Genomic DNA, 22527 nt, shown 5'->3' on the forward strand with positions numbered 1-22527 from the left:
GAAACCCAAATCCTTTCTTCCATCCATATTCCTCCATCTTCTTTCAAATGGAAGAAATTATCATCCTTTTCAGCATGAGCTTTTAATTCCAAGTACTGGGGGTCCTTGAACTGTTCAACTACAATTTGATTAAGGAACTCGATGTGGATCATCAAGCATGACAGTTGGATTATGCCAGAATCAGCCAAAAATGGCTTCCAGTTGACGAAATCCTCCATCAGCTTCCATTGTCCGGAGAGGCTGGCCAAAGTGCCAACAGTCTTGCGACTAAGGGCATCAGCTACGACATTCGCCTTTCCAGGGTGATAGGAAAGCGTGAATTCATAGTCTTTGAGGAATTCCAGCCATCGCCGTTGTCGCATATTGAGTTCTTTTTGAGAAAAGAGGTATTTTAGGCTTTTATGGTCCGACATGACCTCAAATTTCTCTCCATATAGGTAGTGTCGTCAGATTTTAAGTGCGAACACCACCGCGGCAAGCTCCAGGTCGTGGGTTGGATAGTTCTTCTCATGAATTCTCAACTGACGGGATGAATAGGCGATTACTTTACCATGCCGCATCAGTACACAACCCAGACCCGTTCCCGAGGTATTAGTATAAGCCATGAAGCCTCCCTGACCAGAAGGTAAGGTAAGGTAAGGACAGGGGCAGTGGTAAGCCTCTGTTTGAGAACCTCAAAGCACTCCTTACACTGGTCAGTCCATTCGAACTTAACTCCCTTTTTCAATAATTTTGTCATCGATACGGCGATTCGGGAGAAGTCTTGTATGAATTTCCGATAATATCCGGCAAGTCCAAGAAAGCTACGAACCTCAATGATATTTTCTGGTTGCTTCCAATCAATCACAACTTCCACCTTCGCAGGATCTACTGTGATTCCATCTTTCGAGATCACATGGCCAAGGAACATCACTTTGTCTAGCCAGAATTCACATTTTGAAAACTTGGCATAGAGCTGGTTATCCTGAAGGGTTTTCAGGACGATCCTCAAGTGCTCACTGTGTTATTTCTCGCTCTCTGAATACACGAGAATGTCATCGATGAAGACGATGACAAAGTTGTCTAAATATGGTCTGAATATTTGGTTCATTAGATCCATGAAGGCAGCAGGCACATTAGTGAGTTCAAAGGGCATTACTACGAACTCATAGTGGCCATATCTCGTTCTGAAGACACTCTTAGGTATATCATCTTCTTTAACTCTGAGCTGATGATACCCAGACCTGAGATCGATCTTGAAGAATACTCTGGCAGTTCTGAGTTGATCGAATAAGTCCTCAATCCGAGGCAACGGGTACTTATTTTTAACAGTTGCCTGGTTAAGCATCCGATAATCGATGCATAAACGAAGGGATCCATCCTTCTTCTTTATAAACAGCACCGAGGCTCCCCACGGTGATACACTCGGACGGATGAACCCTTGTTTCATCAGTTCTTCCAACTGACATTTCAGCTCACTGAGTTTGGCCGACGCCATTCGATATGGGGCTTTGGATATCGGTGTTGTTCTGGGTAAGGATTGAATTCCAAATTCAACCTCACGAAGTGGCAGAAGTCTTGGCAATTCCTCAGGAAACACATCAGAAAACTCCCGCACCACTTCCAAACTCTCAAGGGGTTGTTCGTTGAATTTTTCCACCGAGAGACTCAATAGGAAGGCCACACAACCCTTCCTAAGGTATTTTTGTACCTTAAGTGCTGATATAAGCCTTTTTGTGGGACTGGTTTGGATAACTGGTATTCCATCTTAGGCAATCCGGGTCGAGATAGAATCACTCTGCCCTCGCGGCACAGAATCTTGGCATTATTCTGAGCCAACCAATTCATTCTCAGAATGACATCATACTGTATCATATCGATCAGGATGGTTGTGCACACCCCAAAATTTTCAAAATCTTTTAAATATTCCCCTTTTGTCCCTGATTTCATTTTCTGAGCAATTGAGTCGCTTTTAAATCTAAATTCTAGTTCATTTCTCAAGTTTTATTGAAATTAAATTCATTTTATATATCTGACTTGATTTTGGGTCCGGATCCATTGTCAAGATCCAAATCTGAGCCTCGTTGTCCAACTTTTAAATTAAAATTACAGAAAATACCAAAAATAGTTTTAGCTCGGACAGTCCATCCGGCATCCGTTTGGATCCATCGCATTGTATTTCTCGATTCGAGTTTCAAAACTCGAACATTTTCTCAAAACCTGGATCCAAACCTATTCTTCTGAAGAAATTTCCCCAAAATGGCCTGAAATTCTAGGAAAAATACTTTTGTAAATATTTCTCAAAAAAATAGTGTTTAATCTTTGTTTTCTCGTAAAATCTTAGATTTTTATTCCAAAAATACAAAAAAATGGAAAAACAACACGAAAAACCAAAAAAATTGGAAAAACTACTAGAAAAACAAATGGTTCTTGAAGCTTTTAAAGTAAATTTTCCTGAAAACCTCATTTTAAACCATTTTACAAAAAGTTTCTTAAAAAGGAACCCTTCTTTTGAAAAAAAAAGAAAAAAAATTCTCAACAACTCCCTACCGCGCATCCTCCCTCTCGTTTTCCACCATTGATCTTCAACAAACCTCCCTGGGTCTCTCTCCACCCTTGATCTCGAACGAACCCCTCCCTCAAATTCTCCTCTTCCTCTTTAAAAGGGGAGTACACAGGGGGATTCTGGGGCCATCCATTGACGCCATCGTTGATCATCCATTCTTCACCTCTCCATTGGGCATCCACCATCATCCCATTCCATCGATCGACTTCATCCATTCTCCATCTCCTTCCAATCCTTACAAGACTGAGGTAAGTCATCATCCCTCTTCTCTTTTACTCACAAGTTCTTTTGATTTCCATGGATTTTAAGGCACGATTCATAGTTAGATTTTCTTCTTCTGTCTTCATTTTTATAATCCGTTATATGTAACTCTTCATTTTGCATTTTCTTTGATTTCCAGTATTTACTTCCATGAGTTTTCGATTTTGTTGAACAACTTTCCTTATATGTTGATGATCAACGATGCCTCGTAATGGCATCGTTGATTCGTTTAATTTTGATTTCATTTTCACATTTATGATTACTCTCTTCTTTTTTACTTTTAACTTTCTGAGTTTTGCCCCATTGACGCACCAAGGTGATATTGGATTGCATATAACAATCTCAACTCATCCACTCTGCAAAATCAAAGGGAGTTCTCAGTTCCCTACATCCCCTTCTATTATTTCAAAATTTTCTTTTCTTCGATATTTGATTTCCTATTTTTCATCGTATATTCTCTTTTCAAACTCGATTTCAAATCCCCTAAATTTTCATTATAATTCACGGCCAGGCCTGGATGTAGTATGAGTCTGGGTTTCTTATGTCTTTAAACTTTTAGTTTATCGTTTATCTTGGAATTCCTCTTGATTTGTTGCCAGTTCCACTTACTGTTGTTATTTTCTGTGTTTCCTCATCAACTTTATCTGATATTTTTTTTCTTTTTCTTTTTCTTTTCTTATGCATTTTCTTCTATCATCATCATAGCTATATTAGCATCATTGTTAAACATTCATCACATTGAATCGTATTTCCATCCCATTTGTGCAGCATTGGGTGTCGTTATTCTCTGGTTTTGTTATTTTTTTGCTTCATTTTATTTATGTTGGGTTTTCATCATATATATTGTTCATCATCCGTAAGCCCTGTGCATTCAGAGTCATAATGTTCCCTCTGCATCCGATTCTTATCACACACGATTGATTTCACTATGAAATCGTGAGTTGCATTTACTATGGAAGTGCTCTGTTCAAATGTGGAGTTGGATCAATGGCTGCTACGAGTTTTGAAGATCCTACACGTAGGGGTCATTCGTCTACATCCATGTCATCGCCTATTCCCTTGGATCTTACATCCGTCAGTTGACACCGAATTCTCTGCTTCTGTGAAGGTTCTCTGCAAATATGGCTTCATGTCATTCATCCAGGACTACTTTCTTCGGGCAATCGAGGAACCTGCTTCGGTGGCTTTTTCTGCTTTTTAACCTTACAATGTAATTCTATGGATGTATGTCTTTTATGATACTTCTCTACTACAAATTACCTCTGAGGCCTGAAAGTGGGAAGCCATATTATGAATTTTCTAGATTGTGGATTCTCTACAAAATATTTTCAATGAACTCACAGTGCTGGAGTTCTATTTTTCACAGCAGGTAAACAAAGGCAGTTGCAGTTTGTGGAGTGCCCAAATGACATTACTGGCATGATTGATGCTGTAAAGTTTGTTGATGTTGCATTGCTTCTGATTGATGGAAGTTATGGATTTGAAATGGCATCAGTTCAGCAAACAGGGGAGTTGCTTGACAAACTCAGTGTTTCATTTACAGAAATTGCAACATTAACTGTGCCCAAAGTGGAAACTGATGAGTCTGAGGATTTGAATGGTTGGAAGTCATCTGCGGACTTAAGGAAATCATGGGATGTTCTATCCAGGCAATGCACTGAGGAGTACGAACAATGTATAGAAGACATTGTTCATACTGAAGAAGGTATATCAAACATTTACTGAGATTATTACATAAGCTCTGGTAGTTGTTTTTAGAAGTATTCACTTTTGTACCAAGTGTCGGACCGTTGTTCAACTTCTACTTATTCAGCATCTCAGTTGATCATAGGCATCTATATCCTGTGCATTTGTGCATAATTTTTATTGCAATGTCAAATTGATGTATCACTCTAGGAAGCCTCATTTGATCCACGGTCTGTCGATGTTTCGTTGTCTAAAGGCAGTGGAAATCATCTAGTAATTGAGCATCAGTAGCTAAGTTTCAGACTTCTGTCGAGTTCCTGAAGGCAAAATTTCCTTGTCTTTTAGTGTGGAACAATCACTAGTTCAGCTGCGCACACCACCTCATCACCACTTCGTCACCACCAACACATCACATGCCACAGCATTACTGCATAGCCTTTCACATGCCACACCTTGCACACCTACCATCTACCATACCACTACAACCACTCAGATTTCATTTGAAGACCTTGGCTCCAACATGATATTCAGTATAATGCTGCAAAATCATGTTCCTGGTGGATTTCCTTCAAAGACAAGCATTTCATTGGTCAACACATAGCACCCATTTGTTGTCCAGCGATTCACCAACAAGCATCATTTGTATGATGCATTAAGTTCATCATTTTTCACTTCCCTGTACCACACCTTCACCACTTTACAAGTACTTGCCTTCCCAGCCACTACACTGCATTCCTTTCTCATTGTCCCATACCCTATAAAAAAAATGGGATCGCTTTCATAGGCAAGATGCTCGTTTTGGTCTAATAGACCAGAGCATGAATAATGAGGCAACGGCTAAGAAACCCCGTCGTGCTCAATTCAACCTGGCTTTGTCAAGAGAGAGGACGAAGGGTACCAACTCCAATTGACAGACCATTTATGGATTTTTACGGGCAAAAGACCCGTCTTCCCCAATCAGCGGAGGTTAGGGGAGGGATTGGGGCTACAATAGTTAGCCTAACACTTCTGCAGAAGTTGGATGCATCCCTATCAGGCCTTGGGGACTTACTCTCTCGACCATCGATCGTCTCCATAGGAATAAGATTCATTTAGCCAACCGAGGTATCTTAAAATACTTAACATAATGAACGCTCGGCTTGGTCTCGACTGTTTCAACTCATGTGCCATGTATGTACCCGCATGGCCGATTAACAAGTAATAACTAAATGGAGCATGCTCACCTTTCAGTTTGTTGTACTTAGCTTATTTCTCCAGTTTATCTGCTTAGTTTGTTTGCTACTACCTGCTACATAAATTATTTATGCCTAACTTAGTTCTTTCTGTTTTTGTGCTCACCTACTAGTTTTTCACAAAACTAACCCATTTCATGGGTACAGGTGACGAATAGGTGCATGTTATCATCGCAAAATTTTTACTTTTGCAAGTCAAACTGACCTTCGAAAAAGATTTTGAAAATAACTCGCCTCCATTTTAAAATGCAGGATAATTCCGAAGAATGAGACTCGCCTGTCGGTACAAGGTTCAATCGTTCCTGGCACCTTTACCAGAGGTAATTGAACCAAGGATCAATTGTGTGCTTAACTTTTCTCAACTTGTTTAAATCATGTTTTATTTCCTAAATGCACAAAGAATCAGGCATGTGCTATGAAATTCTGAAAATGCATATTTGAAAACATGATGTTTGCTTTGAGATTTGAGATTTGAAATACTTGGAAAATTCTTGGAAAATATGTCACTTGGAAAATCGTGAATCATGGTGAAAGAATATTTCTGAGGAAAATGAAAATCGATTTATGAAGAATCCGGGTGTTTTGTGAAAATCGATTTCTGAGGAATTTCAAGTAACTTTGGAAAACTTGATTTTTTTAAATTTAAACTTTGAAATTGAATATATAACTTGGAAAATCGAATTTTGAACTTTGAAAAACACTTGAAATATCCTTTGAAAACCCAATTTTTGAGAAAATCGATTTTTGAATAAGACTTAAATTTTTTTGAGAAAATCGATTTCTTGGAATTGGAATTTGAATTTGCAAATGAATGAAATGAATGAATATGGATTTGGAAGACTTGATTGGTTAGTGAAAATATGTTGGCTTTTCTAGATTTATCTAGTAATATCTAGAAATTACTGGATTTTGCTAGATATAAGCCTTTTTCCATGATTCTCTGATATAAACTTAATAAAATATGAAATAAAATTGAATAAATAATAGAAATAAGATTTAAAAATTCGAAATTGGGGACAAAATGACCAAAATACCCCTGATGGCAAGACTATGGCCTTAAAATCAGGGTTTTCAGAAAGATATTTTGTTAGAATGCAAGTTTTGAAATACAAATAATGATAAATTAACTCAAATATGATATGACATGATTAAAAATGTTAAAATTAAGGTTTATAATTTCGAAATTGAGGTCAAATGACCAAATTACCCCTGATAGCAAGACTATGGCCTTGAAATCAGGGTTTTCTGAAATAGATTTTGGTAAAAACTTGGGATTTATGATTGAAATAAACACAAAATCAAACATAAAACACCCTAATGTGAATTTAGACATGAAACAACCCTAAAAACACACACTTATGCACGAAAATCAATAAATATCACAAAAATTATGATTTTGGCAGTGTTTTCGGGATCCTGCGGGGCCCTGTTTTGCAATTTGATTAATTCAGGCATCAAACGGATTTAAAATTTCATAAAAAATGGTACCTGCACTTGTTATATCCATAAAATCATATTGAACTCATAAAAATAATTTTTTGACATTATTTTAATCCAAAAATTGCATTAAAACCCTAAAATATGCTATTTTTAACCTAAGTCACAAACTAGTTTTAGAGTTAGACCCGAATCAGGGGCCAATCCTCCATGGAAACTTTTGAATTTTTACATAAGCAAATTAGACATAAAAACAGAGATTTTCCATTTTACAGATTGGAAAAAGCATCTTCGGTTAGGGAGAAACTATTCCGGCAATCTGAACTAAAATATAACAAATCTAACAAGGGTTAAAACAGCTACTTAGGATTGAAAATACAGAACTAAATAGCAAACTTAATCAAAAATTTCTGCAATTTTAGCAGTTAACCGTAGACATAAAAATAATGAAACTCCTTTTTTACTGATTGTGAATCGGATCTGTGGTTTGAGATCTTTGGTCATTATAACTCTGATTAGGGTTTTGGTAAACCCTAACGAGTTTTAAATTTAAAATCAGACTTTCTGTCAGAAGAAAAATATTAAATAGAGGCCAAAAATTACCAAAATTTCAAAGTAAATATATAATCTAAACATGAATCCACAGCATTTTACGGATTTTAAATCGGATATCGGATGAGGAAAATAACAAAACAGTAAGTTATCCTTTTTATTTTAACAATGATTTTAAAGCTTGAAAATCCCGATTTGATGTCTGATTTTTCTGACAAGGTTCCCCAATCCCAAAACCTCTTATTTTTTTACAGTAGTTCTTTTACACATCCATGTATCATATATAAAAAAATTAGAAATTAACAGTGAGTATTTCAATCCGAAATAACATGCTCTTTTCTGTTCTAAACTAAAAACACACAGAAATTTGATAAAACCTAATAAATCATGCTTTAACTAATGAAAACAACAATAAAAAATACCAAACAGCAAAACGAAATTGATTTCTATGCTAAAACACATGTAATAAACATAAATAAGTAAAAAAAATAAATAAACACAGGGAATCATTGGCTGGAATTCGATTTTACCTTAAAAAGCATGGATTTTACCCATTTAACGGGTAAATCGCATGTTTTAATGGTTAAGAACATGAAAAACCACACTATAATCGATTCTAATGGATTAGAATCCCTAAAAAACATCAAAATAGAGTTAGATCATCTTCTTGAACCTCTCTTGAGGTTCTTGAACTTGAATCCATGGTTAAATCCATGAAATAGAAGACACCAATGGCTAAAATTGATTTAAAACATGAAAAAGTATTGAATAAAACTAAAAAAAATATAAAAATATTACCTTGATGCTTGCAGCAATGGAAAAAGGGCTGGAGAGGAGAGAGAAGTTCCAAGAATCCAAAGGAGAGAGACTTGAAAAATTGTCCCCCCTATGGAGACTATTTATAGAAATTTTTTAGGTTTTAAAAATTGGGAATTTTGGAAGTTTTGGACTCTAAAGGGGGGGGGGGGGGGGGCGATTTTGGGGTGGAGTTACCTAACTACCCCTAGTCTAAATTATCCTAATTAATTCCTAATTAACCCCTAGCTAATCCTAAAATACCCCCAAATGTGGTGCCACTTGGCATTTTCTCACATTGGGGTTTTAAAGTTTTAACTAAAACTTTTAAAAACAACAATTTAAAAAACCAAACTTTAAAAAGGAGTTTTCAAAATAGATTTTAACTCTTCTAAACTTCTAAAACTAACCAAGACACTGACTAAGCCTAGACAAAACCTGACTTTCTCAAATGTGGCGCCACCCTAGTGGGCTCTACTTGAGTTTTTCAAAAAAAATGATTTTAAAACTTGAAATTGAGAGAGTTTTCAAAAGATTTTCAAAAGCAAACTTGAAATTGAAAGTTTTGAAATGGCATAGAGTCCTAACTGGGTCAGAACTCCTCTGGATGTGGCGCCAACTGAGTGGGCCCACACCAGGTTTTGAGAAATTTGAAATAAACACTGAAAATAACTTTGAAAAGAGGTTAAAATCAATAATTAAAATTCATAATTTTTGAAAATAGAGTCTCAGTCCAACTGAAACTTCGGATAGAGTCTTGGATGATGAGAAACTCGGTTTTGATGTCACATAATATGATACACTGTCTTATTTGATTTTGTATGATATAATAATATGTTCTCTTGAAATAATGTTATATTATGACTGAATATGTTTTGCCTTAAATCTAACAAGTATTTGAAGCAAGGATATCTCACCCAATAAGGATGGAGACTTCCTGTTCAAGTACAACTATGGTGCAAACATACTCCTTGAAGAAATAGCTTGATAAGCCATGCTTTCCTAAAGTTCAAATGAAGATATCGGCTACCTCAAGATGAAGATTTTTTCTTCGTTAGAGTCATATGTAACAGAACCTTCAGGATCTTGCATTTTGCATATTACATACTCATTCATACATTCTATATCATAAAAGTATACGATAGTTTCAAAAAGCTTCTTTTTTGAAAACCAATAAGTGCACCTTCTTACAACTTTTTATGAAAAAGACTTTTTGTCATATAATAAGTGTACCTTCTTACAACCTTTTATGAAAAAGACTTTTTGTCATATAATCATTGTACCTTACACTATATACAAGACAACATAAAAAAAAAGAAATGTAGGAAAAAGACAAAAGAACATAACATCGACTACATGGAGAAAACAAATAAAATATGTTTTTGAAAAGACCTTAGTTATCTTCTCTAATGAAATGTTTCTTAAATACAAAAAGAAGACAAAAACATAAATCGGCTACACATAAGAAAAACAAATAAAATATGGTTTTAAAAGGACTAGTTACTTTTTCTCATAACCATAGAATGTCGACTTACTTGAAGTCATCATTCTCTGTACAAAGCATTAAATGCCTTCTGTAACAAATCCTTTCTAAATATCCTTCCCAAAGAATGTCGACCTTCTTTTTGGTCCTCATTCTCTCTGGAGACTTTGAAATACACTACATAAAGAATACACTTGACATGACTATGTACAAATAAATATCTCAAAGCACTCATAGTACTTACACTCATTTAAAGTAAAGAAGTACTAATGTACCTCAAATCATTAATTAGAATAAAGACAAAACTACAACCCAACGTTCAAATGTACTATTGTAAGAAATAGACTTTTTACATAAAATATGTATTACCTAAAACAATACAACGACTAGTGTACCCTCTATTTTACTCTTCTGGAAAAAGGCATTCTCGATCTTCTCTAAAAGATATTTTTGAAATGACATAACATTTCACATTTCAAAAAGTTACAATTCCAAAATGTAACGACTACTTTTTATAAGCTATATAAACACACACACATAAACTATTCAAATAAGAGGAATGGAATAGACGTGTGAGCTTACAAAGAGAAAAAGTTCTATTCGTGATTTGAAAAGAGAGCCTTGAAAAAGAAAGAGAAAAAGAAAAAGGAAGAAAAGAGAAAAAGTCAAGTCCAACTCTTTGACAAAGAGTATCCTCTGAGTGACAAACAGAACATTCTTAGAATCCTTCATTCGTGCATTCATATCATTCTGAAGGTTCTATAGGAAGGATTGTAACTCTGTTATTCACTGTATTCCTTCTTTGTTTAAAGAAGTAGACCTCTGTGAAAGAGGGTGTTGCCCTTCTCTGTTGAGAGAAGAAGACCTCTTGGGAAGAGGGTGTGCCCCTTCTCTGTTGAGAGAAGAAGACCTCTTGGGAAGAGGGTGTTGTACTATTTATCCGGTAACTCGGATGTTATAGTGGAATCTCAAGTGGTTTGCTTGGGGACTGTATGTAGGTCTGAATACTGACCGAACCAGTATAACTTCTGTGTTTTATGTGTTGTGCCTTATTGCTTAATTATTTTATTTTATCGATCATTATCATATTTCACTATTCACCCCCCCTCTAGTGGAATTTCATTTGGTATCAGAGCGGGTTTGCTGGTTTCGACGTAACAAGTCTTCCAGCACAAATGACATCTACCTCTTATGCTCGTGATATTGAAGGTCAACACGCATCTCGTCCTCCCTTCTTCAATGGCTCCAACTATGGATATTGGAAGTGCAGAATGACTATCTTTCTCAAATCCATAGACTTTGCTGTATGAAAAATTGTTGAGCATCCATACACATCTCCATCCGCAGACTATAACTTATGGTCTGATGAAGAAAAGAAAATGGCAAACCTAAATGCAAAGGCTATGAATGCCTTATATTGTGCCATTGATCAGAATGAATTCAACAGAATATCTATATGTGAATCTGCATATGACATTTGGCATTCTTTGGAGGTTATTCATGAAGGAACCAACAAAGTTAAAGAAGCCAAAATATCATCTCTTGTTAGAAAATATGAGTTGTTCAAAATGAACAAAGATGAACCCATCACAGAGATGTTTACCAGATTCACCAACATCACCAATGATCTGAAATCTCTGGGTGTAACATATTCCCAGACTGAAAAGGTGAAGAAAATCTTGAGATCTCTCACAACTGATTGGGAGAAAAAGACCACTGCTATTGAAGAAGCTCAAGATTTATCTAAGCTTACATTGGACGACTTAATAGGCAATCTTATGGCCTATGAAGTCCATATGAAAGAAAGAAGGGAAGAAGAGCAACCAGTAAAGAAAACTCTAGCTTTCTCAGCCCTATCTGAGAATGAAGACTCAGATAAAGAATCAGAAATTGCGCTACTTACCAGAAAATTTCAGCGCTTCATGAGAAGGAACCGGCTTCCAAACAGGCACAAGGAAAGAAAAGATCTTAAAGAAGATCCCATGTGCTTTCAGTGTAATAAGCCAGGCCACTTAAAACGTGACTGTCCCCTTCTCAAAAGAAAGTCCAAGACTGAGGAACCAAAGAAAAGGTTCTTCAAGAAAAAGGCTCTGCATGCTCAATGGGATGATTCAGAACCATCCACTAGTGAAGAGTCAAGTGATGATGAAGCCGAAACTGCAAATATGTGCTTCATGGCAAACGAAAGTTTGGTAAGTGAAATCTCTGATTTTTCCTTTGAAGAACTTCTAGATGCTTTTCAAGAACTATTTGAAGAATCTAGAAAATTGAGTTTCAAAAATAAAGTTTTAAAATCTGAAAATTTAGAGCTTTCTCAAGAGAATGAAAAACTCAGCAGTGAAAATTCTGAGTTGAAAAAGAAAAATCTTTTGCTTATATCTGAAATTTCTTCTACTAGCTCCAAAACTAAAAATATGCAAGTCGAAATTTCAGAGCTAAAAAGTAAAACTGAGAACCTCATGAAAACGGTTTTCAAGTTTACTAAAGGTAAAGAGAACTTGGATAAACTCTTATCCTCTCAGAAGGTCTCCTTTTACAAGAATGGGATTGGCTATTCTCATTTCAAAAAACCTTCTTGTATAAATCAAAAGACCACGTTTGTGAAAAGTTCATCTGAACCAAATAAGGAGTATTATATTGATAATCTTTTTAACTCCTCTAAAGAAATAGACAAACCCAAATCCAAATGGATATGGGTTCCAAAGTCTAACAAAAAAGGACCCGATTGGGTACCAAAAAGAAGATTTACTTAATGTTTTGCAGGCTCCAAAGAAGAAGAACAGATGGATACTAGATAGTGGATGTTCAAAGCACATGACAGGACATCCAGACCTTTTTGTTGTTCTTCATCATAAAGAAGGAGGAACCGTCACCTTTGGAGATAACAACAAAGGTTTGATAATTGGTATTGGAAATATTGGTAACATAGACAAACCTCTTATCAAAGACGTTCTCCTTGTTAAAGGCTTAAAACATAACCTACTAAGTATCAGTCAAATGTGTGACACAGGTTATAATGTTAGCTTTAATCATGATGCATGCCTCATAGCTGACACAAATGAAAACATCATCTTAAAAGGTATAAGAAAGAATAATATATATGAACTATACCTAGAAAACATCACAGAACATTGTCTCATAGCTAATAATGACACTCAACATCTATGGCACATGAGAATGGGCCATGTCAATTCAAAATACATGTCTAAACTAGCTAAAAATAAATTAGTACGTGGGTTACCCAACATATCTTTTAAAAAAGATTATTTTTGTGATGCATGTCAATTAGGAAAACTGTCAAAATCTTCTTTCAAATCAAAAAATGTCATTTCAAGTAAAAGACCTTTAGAGCTTCTCCACCTGGACCTTTTTGGTCCTTCTAGGGTAGCTAGCCTTAATCATAATAGATATGCTTTTGTCATTGTAGATGATTACTCAAGATTTACTTGGGTAATATTTTTGAAAAACAAAAGTGACACGTTTTGTCAGTTTGAAATCTTATGTAAAAAATTACAAAACGAAAAATCATGTTCTATTGTTAAAATCCGTAGTGACCATGCAGGAGAATTTGAAAATGAACTCTTTGAAATTTTTTGTAACTTGCATGGTATTTCTCATAACTTTGCCTTTCCTAGAGCTGCACCTCAAAATGGTGTAGTAGAAAGAAAGAATAGAACCCTTCAGGAATCTGCCAGGACTATGCTCCAACACAATAATCTTGCGAAATCTTTTTGGGCAGAAGCTGTTAATACTGCATGCTACATAACAAATAGAGTTCTCATTAGACCCTTATTAAATAAAACTCCCTATGAACTATTCTATGACAGAACTCCAAGAATAGACTATTTCAAAGTCTTTGGATGTAAATGCTTTATCCTAAACACAAAAGATAGCCTGGATAAGTTTGATGCTAAATCTGTTGAAGGCATATTCTTAGGATATTCAAGTCATAGTAAAGCATACAGAGTTTTCAATAAGTGTCATAATACTATTGAAGAATCTATGCATGTTAGTTTTTGTGAATCTATTGATCAATCTGTTCATATACAAACTAATGATGATGATGTTGAAAGTACATATTTATTTTTAGATAACACAGCTAAGTCTAATGAAGATGATCACCAAAGAACCTTTGTCGATATCAAAGATCATCCTCAAAAGCAGATTTTAGGAGAACTAACAAAGGGGGTTCAAACTAGAGCTCAGCTAGAACGGATTGCAAACATGACATTCATTTCTCAACTTGAACCAAAGAAGATTGATGAAACCATCATTGATGAGTTCTGGATGCTAGCCATGACTGAAGAACTGAATCAATTCCAAAGAAATGACGTTTGGGATCTTGTACCGAGACCAAAGGATTATCCAATCATTGGGACAAGATGGATCTTCAGAAACAAGCTAGACGAAACAGGTAATGTTATAAGAAACAAGGCCAGACTAGTAGCTCAAGGATACAACCAGGAGGAAGGTATTGACTTTGATGAAACATTTGCTCCTGTTGCTAGACTTGAATCTATTAGAATGCTCTTAGCATATGCAAGCTATATGGATTTCAAATTATTTCAAATGGATGTTAAAAGTGCTTTCTTAAATGGTTTTATAAATGAAGAAGTCTATGTAAAACAACCTCCAGGATTTGAAAATGAACAATACCCAGATCATGTTTTTAAACTCAAACGTGCTTTGTATGGTTTAAAACAAACACCTCGTGCTTGGTACGAAAGACTTAAAACCTTTTTATTGAAAACTGGTTTTTCTGTTGGCAAAGCAGATTCTACACTATTTGTCAAAGTAGTGAATAATCATACCCTAATTATTCAAATCTATGTCGACGACATCATCTTTGGATCTTCTAACAGCACTCTCTGTGAAGATTTTTCTAAGTCCATGCAGAAGGAATTCGAAATGAGTATGATGGGAGAACTCACCTACTTTCTTGGACTGCATATTAAGCAAACCAAGGATGGAGTTTTCATCAATCAATCTAAGTATGCTCGTGAACTTCTGAAGAGGTTCAACATGAACTCAACTGCTTCAAAAACTACTCCTATGAGCACTACTACTGTGTTGGACAAAGATGAAGATGGTAAGACTGTTGATACAAAGGTATACCGAGGTATGATAGGATCACTTCTTTATTTAACTGCTAGCCGTCCAGATATAATGTTTAGTGTTTGCTTGTGTGCTAGATTTCAGTCAAATCCAAAAGAATCACATCTTAAAGCTGTAAAAAGAATAATGAGATATTTAAAAGACACAGTTGATTTTGGATTATTCTATTCAAAATCCTTTACATTTGATCTAATCTCATACAGTGATGCTGACTTTGCTGAAAGTAAATCTGACAGAAAAAGCACAAGTGGAACATGTCACATGCTAGGGCACTCACTAGTATCATGGTTCAGTAAGAAACAAAATTGTGTATCATTATCAACTACTGAAGCCGAATACATTGCTGCTAGCCTAGCTTGTACTCAAGTCATCTGGATGAAACAAACTTTAAAAGATTTTGGTTTAAATTTTGAAAATACAACTATTTTCTGTGATAATACGAGTGCTATAAACCTATCTAAGAATCCTATTTTACACTCACGAACTAAGCACATTCAAATAAGACACCACTTCTTAAGAGAACAAGTCTTAAACAACATAATTAAACTAGAATTCATACCCACTAATCAACAGTTAGCAGACATATTCACTAAACCATTAAAACATGAAGACTTCACACGAATTAGAAGAGAACTAGGAATATGCAAACTAAGTGACTTATAAATTAATTACACTTAATGTAATACTTCTTATAAGTCTTGTTTAAATCGTATTTTAAATTGCTTTCCTTATTATCATTTTTAGTTAGTCAAACTAAGTTTCCATATTCACGTATTCTTATAAGACACATTCTTTATGTCATTCAAACTTGTCATCTTTCAAGTACACATCCATTATAACTCCTTGTCCTATCTCCTTTCTCTCATATCCATAAGAAAAAATTATATTAAAAACCATCATAACAATGTTCACATCACTCAACTCCTTTATTATTTTTGTCCTTTTATAAAAACTTTTCTTACGATAAATGGTCCTACTTAGTTTATGAGAACTCATACTCTTCATTAGTTAAAATCGAATGACTATTTAGTTCATTTAAAAGATCTAGTTGATATATTCACACGTATTTTTTTTCATATCATATGTTATATCATAGCCCTACAAACTCTCTATTATCATCTCTTTCAAATACATATTAAGCCTCCATTCTTGTCAACTCTTGTTTTAACCTAACCTTGTCGAGTTTCTTTAAGAATATAAATAATAATTCATATCAATCATAACCTCATGTCTTTCATCAACCTTTTTTTTATTTATTACTTCTTTATCCTTCACAAAAATCCATATATGTCATCTCACCTCTCTCTATGACAACTCACATTTATTACTCTTCATTCATAAATATTTCTTTGTCTCCTCATTTCATCTCTCGAATACGTTTTTTTTTTTTTTTTTTTACTTTTTTGAATCTGACTCCTACATGTCTATTCTTATTTCAATTCTTATATATATATTTTTTAACTCTTTCTCCTTTTTGTCTCATCATCTCTCTTACCACTAGTCTAAGTCCAAATATGACCTTCTCATATCCACGTATACTCTTAAAAAAAATTATTCCAAATATTAATCATAAATTTTTTTTAAAAAAAATGTCATATCACATGATCACCCTATGACCTTTCTTTCCATCCGTGACCTTGTCTCTCTCTTATTGTATATCTCTCTAAAATCGAGAACCTTTATTTATTCTATCTTTACTTTATGTCATATCTCAATCAAGTAAATGTTGTCCTTTATTTTCTTTCTCTCCTCTCTAGATATCCACATCATCTTTTTTATGTCTTTAACTCTCCATTCACGAATTTAGAATCCCTTCACATAGAATAACAAGTTGTTTGTCTTGTTAGGCCATTATTCTCAAAGATCAATCATTTTGTTATTCAACATGACACCCCATACTCTATTAATGGGTTCTCTCACTAGTCGATAAACTCACCCATAGTAAAATCTATATATTTCAATAACTATGTCCTCCTCAATCTAATATAATACACTATCCTCAAACATTGATTTGATTTGTCATTCACAAGTCTATTAACTTACTCCTCACGGATTTCCTTATTTGACTAAAATCTAAATTACTCACTTCCAATGTCATTCATTTCATATCAACAATTATTTTCTTCCTTCTATTTAATCAATTGGTTCATCTCTTACCATTCCATTCGATCTTTTCTATCCTTATACAAACTTTCTCTCGGTTCTAGCTCCTTTCTCTCCTAGTGCTTCATTTTCAAGACACTCGAAAATGGCTTCCTCCTCTACCAATGCGATCACCTCCGCAGATCTAAGATACCCCGACCTTATTCACCACTTTCAGTACATTAGCACCTTGCCAATTCAAACTGGCAAACTAGTAAACTTCGACGCCTTCACATCCTTTGACCTCCATACCTCTCTTCAAGATTTTGTTCCCATCTTAGGAACGACTAACTCCATGACCTACTATCCTCATCTCATCAAAATTTTCTATACCAACCTCTCTATAGACCGTGACCACACCACCATTACATCCATGGTACATGGAAAACTCATCTCCTTCAATATCTCTCAACTAGGCTGCATTCTAAACCTTTCCTCCTATGGCATTGAGCTTCCTAACATAGTTCCGATAGATCGAACTGTGTTTAAGAAAGTCCTTCTCTCCACTCGCTGCACCCATTTCCCATGGCATACGAGCAATCTCAAACCTCATGCTCTAATACTCTCACACATCCTCTCATCCAATGTCTTTCCAAAGCTTCCTTCCAAGGGTTTCGTGGCAAACGAAATCTCCCTTCTCCTATATGCAATCTTCTGCACCTTTCCCATCAACTGGTCCAGTATCATTTTCAATAACATGATCAATTTTCGGGCCTTCCACTCTCTTCCTTTCGGGTACTTCATCACCCATATCCTTCAGCACTTCCAGGTGCCTCTCCACCAAGACATCATTCACCGGTCTGATCATGCTTTCGATGACTCATACCTCCCTGAGGAAGGGTCCCCTCGAGATCACTCTGACGATGAAAGCACCAGTGAAGCTGATCCTCCCGCAAGCTCTGACCCCGACATCTTCTCTACCCTCGTCGACATCCAAAATACCCAGGCTCTACTTCTCAGGAATCAAGCCTCTCTGCAACAGGCCTTTGACTCCTTGACAATGGGCCAAGATTCACGTCGCCGTCGCCGCAAGCTCAATACCACTGACTCTGACTAAGACTCATTTTTTATTTTGTCTGTAATAACTTTTAAATTACTTTATGGTCTGTAATAACCTTCTTACTCTGATCCCTCCTTTTTGTCCATGACAAAGGGGGAGAAAACCTGTCTCCATTATTGGAGAAATATTCTCTCTTTAAACATTATTTCACCTTTTTTTTTATCATATTATTATTTCTATGCATAATGTCTTTTTGACAGGGGGAGCATATTTTGTCATCATAAAAAAGGGGGAGAATGTTGAGAAACTCGGTTTTGATGTCACATAATATGATACACTGTCTTATTTGATTTTGTATGATATGATAATATGTTCTCTTGAAATAATGTTATATTATGACTGAATATGTTTTGCCTTAAATCTAACAACTATTTGATGCAAGGATATCTCACCCAATAAGGATGGAGACTTCCTGTTCAAGTACAACTATGGTGCAAACATACTCCTTGAAGAAATAGCTTGATAAGCCATGCTTTCCTAAAGTTCAAATGAAGATATCGGCTACCTCAAGATGAAGATTTTTTCTTCGTTAGAGTCATATGTAACAGAACCTTCAGGATCTTGCATTTTGCATATTACATACTCATTCATACATTCTATATCATAAAAGTATACGATAGTTTCAAAAAGCTTCTTTTTTGAAAACCAATAAGTGTACCTTCTTACAACTTTTTATGAAAAAGACTTTTTGTCATATAATAAGTGTACCTTCTTACAACCTTTTATGAAAAAGACTTTTTGTCATATAATCATTGTACCTTACACTATATACAAGACAACATAAAAAAAAAGAAATGTAGGAAAAAGACAAAAAAACATAACATTGACTACATGGAGAAAACAAATAAAATATGTTTTTGAAAAGACCTTAGTTATCTTCTCTAATGAAATGTTTCTTAAATACAAAAAGAAGACAAAAACATAAATCGGCTACACATAAGAAAAACAAATAAAATATGGTTTTAAAAGGACTAGTTACTTTTTCTCATAACCATAGAATGTCGACTTACTTGAAGTCATCATTCTCTGTACAAAGCATTAAATGCCTTCTGTAACAAATCCTTTCTAAATATCCTTCCCAAAGAATGTCGACCTTCTTTTTGGTCCTCATTCTCTCTGGAGACTTTGAAATACACTACATAAAGAATACACTTGACATGACTATGTACAAATAAATATCTCAAAGCACACATAGTACTTACACTCATTTAAAGTAAAGAAGTACTAATGTACCTCAAATCATTAATTAGAATAAAGACAAAACTACAACCCAACGTTCAAATGTACTATTGTAAGAAATAGACTTTTTACATAAAATATGTATTACCTAAAACAATACAACGACTAGTGTACCCTCTATTTTACTCTTCTGGAAAAAGGCATTCTTGATCTTCTCTAAAAGATATTTTTGAAATGACATAACATTTCACATTTCAAAAAGTTACAATTCCAAAATGTAACGACTACTTTTTATAAGCTATATAAACACACACACATAAACTATTCAAATAAGAGGAATGGAATAGACGTGTGAGCTTACAAAGAGAAAAAGTTCTATTCGTGATTTGAAAAGAGAGCCTTGAAAAAGAAAGAGAAAAAGAAAAAGGAAGAAAAGAGAAAAAGTCAAGTCCAGCTCTTTGACAAAGAGTATCCTCTGAGTGACAAACAAAACATTCTTAGAATCCTTCATTCGTGCATTCATATCATTTTGAAGGTTCTATAGGAAGGATTGTAACTCTGTTATTCACTGTATTCCTTCTTTGTTTAAAGAAGTAGACCTCTGTGAAAGAGGGTGTTGCCCTTCTCTGTTGAGAGAAGAAGACCTCTTGGGAAGATGGTGTGCCCCTTCTCTGTTGAGAGAAGAAGACCTCTTGGGAAGAGGGTGTTGTACTATTTATCCGGTAACTCGGATGTTATAGTGGAATCTCAAGTGGTTTGCTTGGGGACTGGATGTAGGTCTGGATACTGACCGAACCAGTATAACTTCTGTGTTTTATGTGTTGTGCCTTATTGCTTAATTATTTTATTTTATCGATCATTATCATATTTCACTATTCACCCCCCCTCTAGTGGAATTTCATTGGATTTTTAGGACTCTATGATTTTGGGTTTTAAAAGCCAAATGAAGGAGTTTTTGAAAAGATTTTATAAAAAATGATGAAATAAGTCAGAAAATACAGTTAGGGTTAGACTCCTAACTCAATCAGGACTCTGAAATAGAGTCTTGGATTAACTGGACTCTACAAAATGACCTAAATTTTAAAAACAAATGGAAAGAAACGAAAATGGAAGTAAAAATGAACTTTAGAACAGACTTTTGACTGGATTAGGACTCCGGGACAGAGTCCTGATCGGACTAAAACTCTTGATTTTTTTTGGTATTTTTCTGAAAAACAGATGAAATGACTTGTGAAAACAATGTAAACAATAACAAGTATTGAAATAGAACAGAGTTCTGATTCAACTAAGACTCTGAGGACAGAATCCTGATTGAACTAGGACTCTTAGATTTTTGGAGAAAACAAATAAGAGAATTTTGAAAAACAGTTAAAAACAGGTGAAATTGAAGTTTTGGTTCAGCGTCCTGATCTGATTAGGACTCTGAGAAAGAGTTCTGATTCGATCAGAACTCTAAGAATTTTGGTTTTCTGATAAGCAAATAATAAAATTTGGGCAAAGCTTTTGAAAACCAGTGAAAATGAAGTATAAAAACCAATTTTGGATAGAGTCCTGATTCGATCAGGACTCTGGGGGTAGAGTCCTGATTTGATCAAGACTCTGGGCTAAAACCTCAGAATTTTGAAATTCTTTGATAAAAGTATAATAGTTTTGGTAGATTGAAAGATTTCTGAAAGATTCTTTCAAAATTGGAATCAGGATCAGAGTCCTGATTCAACTAGAACTCTTCAAACAGAGTCTTGGTTCAACTAGAACTCTGAATTTTTTACTCATTTTGAAATATTTGATTGAAAATGGATAAAGTAGCTGTAAAAGATTAGAGTCCTAATCCGATTAAAACTCTGAAGAAGAGTCCTGATCTGATTGGACTCTTGAAGAAGAGTCCTAATCCAGCTAAGACTCTGAAATTTTGGCCAAAATAGAGGATTTTGAAAGGTTTTCTTCGAAAACAGGTAAAAAGGTAGTGAAAAGTATAGTTCTGATCCGACTGGACTCTGGAAAAAGAGTCCTGATTCAACTAGGACTCTAGGATTTTGGCTAAAACAGATGAAATGGACAAGGGATATGGTCATAACTGGTTTAAAATCAAAATAGAGTTTTGAAAATATTTTTAAAAAGATAAAATGATAAAAAGATAGAGTCCTGATCCAACTAGGACTCTAAATTTTTTGAGAAATTTGATAGATGAAGGCATCCAGAAGCGACACCACCTAGATGGGTCTCATTTGAGAATTGGAATCAGTTAAAAGTTGAGTTTAAAACGAATCCATATGGTTTCTGAGAAAACATTTCAAAATATAAGGTCCTGTGGGTTGGCAAACGACAGAATGTTGATTAAAAACCCAGGTTTTAAAATTGTTTTTGAAAGAAAAGTTTTAAAACCCGAATCTGGATTAAATATTTTGAAAACAAGAGTCCTGGATCTCGAAAATGAGATGTAATGCCATGCAATGCAATGAAATGACATGTCAAATGGATGAAATGATATTGCGATGATATATGAAATGTAAACACTAGATGAGGGTGAAAATTTGGGGTGTTTACAAATGCCCCTCTTTGCTATTAAGCTGGTTGTAAGTCGAGCTTAGTGGCAAAGAAAACACACCAAATTTGGACTATATATATAAAAAAATAACCCAGTTAGGAGAATCTAACCGGGTATGAAGGAATTAACTCTGACAATGATCATGATAGGTATGGGATAGAGAATAAAGAAGAAAGAATCACCTCATCGAAATGAGGCTCAGGCTTAGCCCTTAACCTGGATGAGACGAGAAATGAAATACCTCATGGAAATATGAGGTTAAGGTTTAACCCTTAACCTAAAAGGGGACGATACCTCATGGAAAAACGAGGCTCATGCTTAACCCTTAACCTGAAAGGGGACGATAAATGAAAGACCTCATGGAAAAATAAGGTTCAGGCTTAACCCTTAACCTGAAAGGAGACGATACCTTGTGGAAAAATGAGGTTCAGGCTTAACCCTTAACCTGAAAGGGGACGATACCTCATGGAAAAACGAGGCTCAGGCTTAACCCTT

This window comes from Nuphar pumila, chromosome 16 (genome assembly GCF_984573655.1).
Source record: "Nuphar pumila chromosome 16, dmNupPumi1.hap1.1, whole genome shotgun sequence".
Classification (NCBI taxonomy): domain Eukaryota; kingdom Viridiplantae; phylum Streptophyta; class Magnoliopsida; order Nymphaeales; family Nymphaeaceae; genus Nuphar; species Nuphar pumila.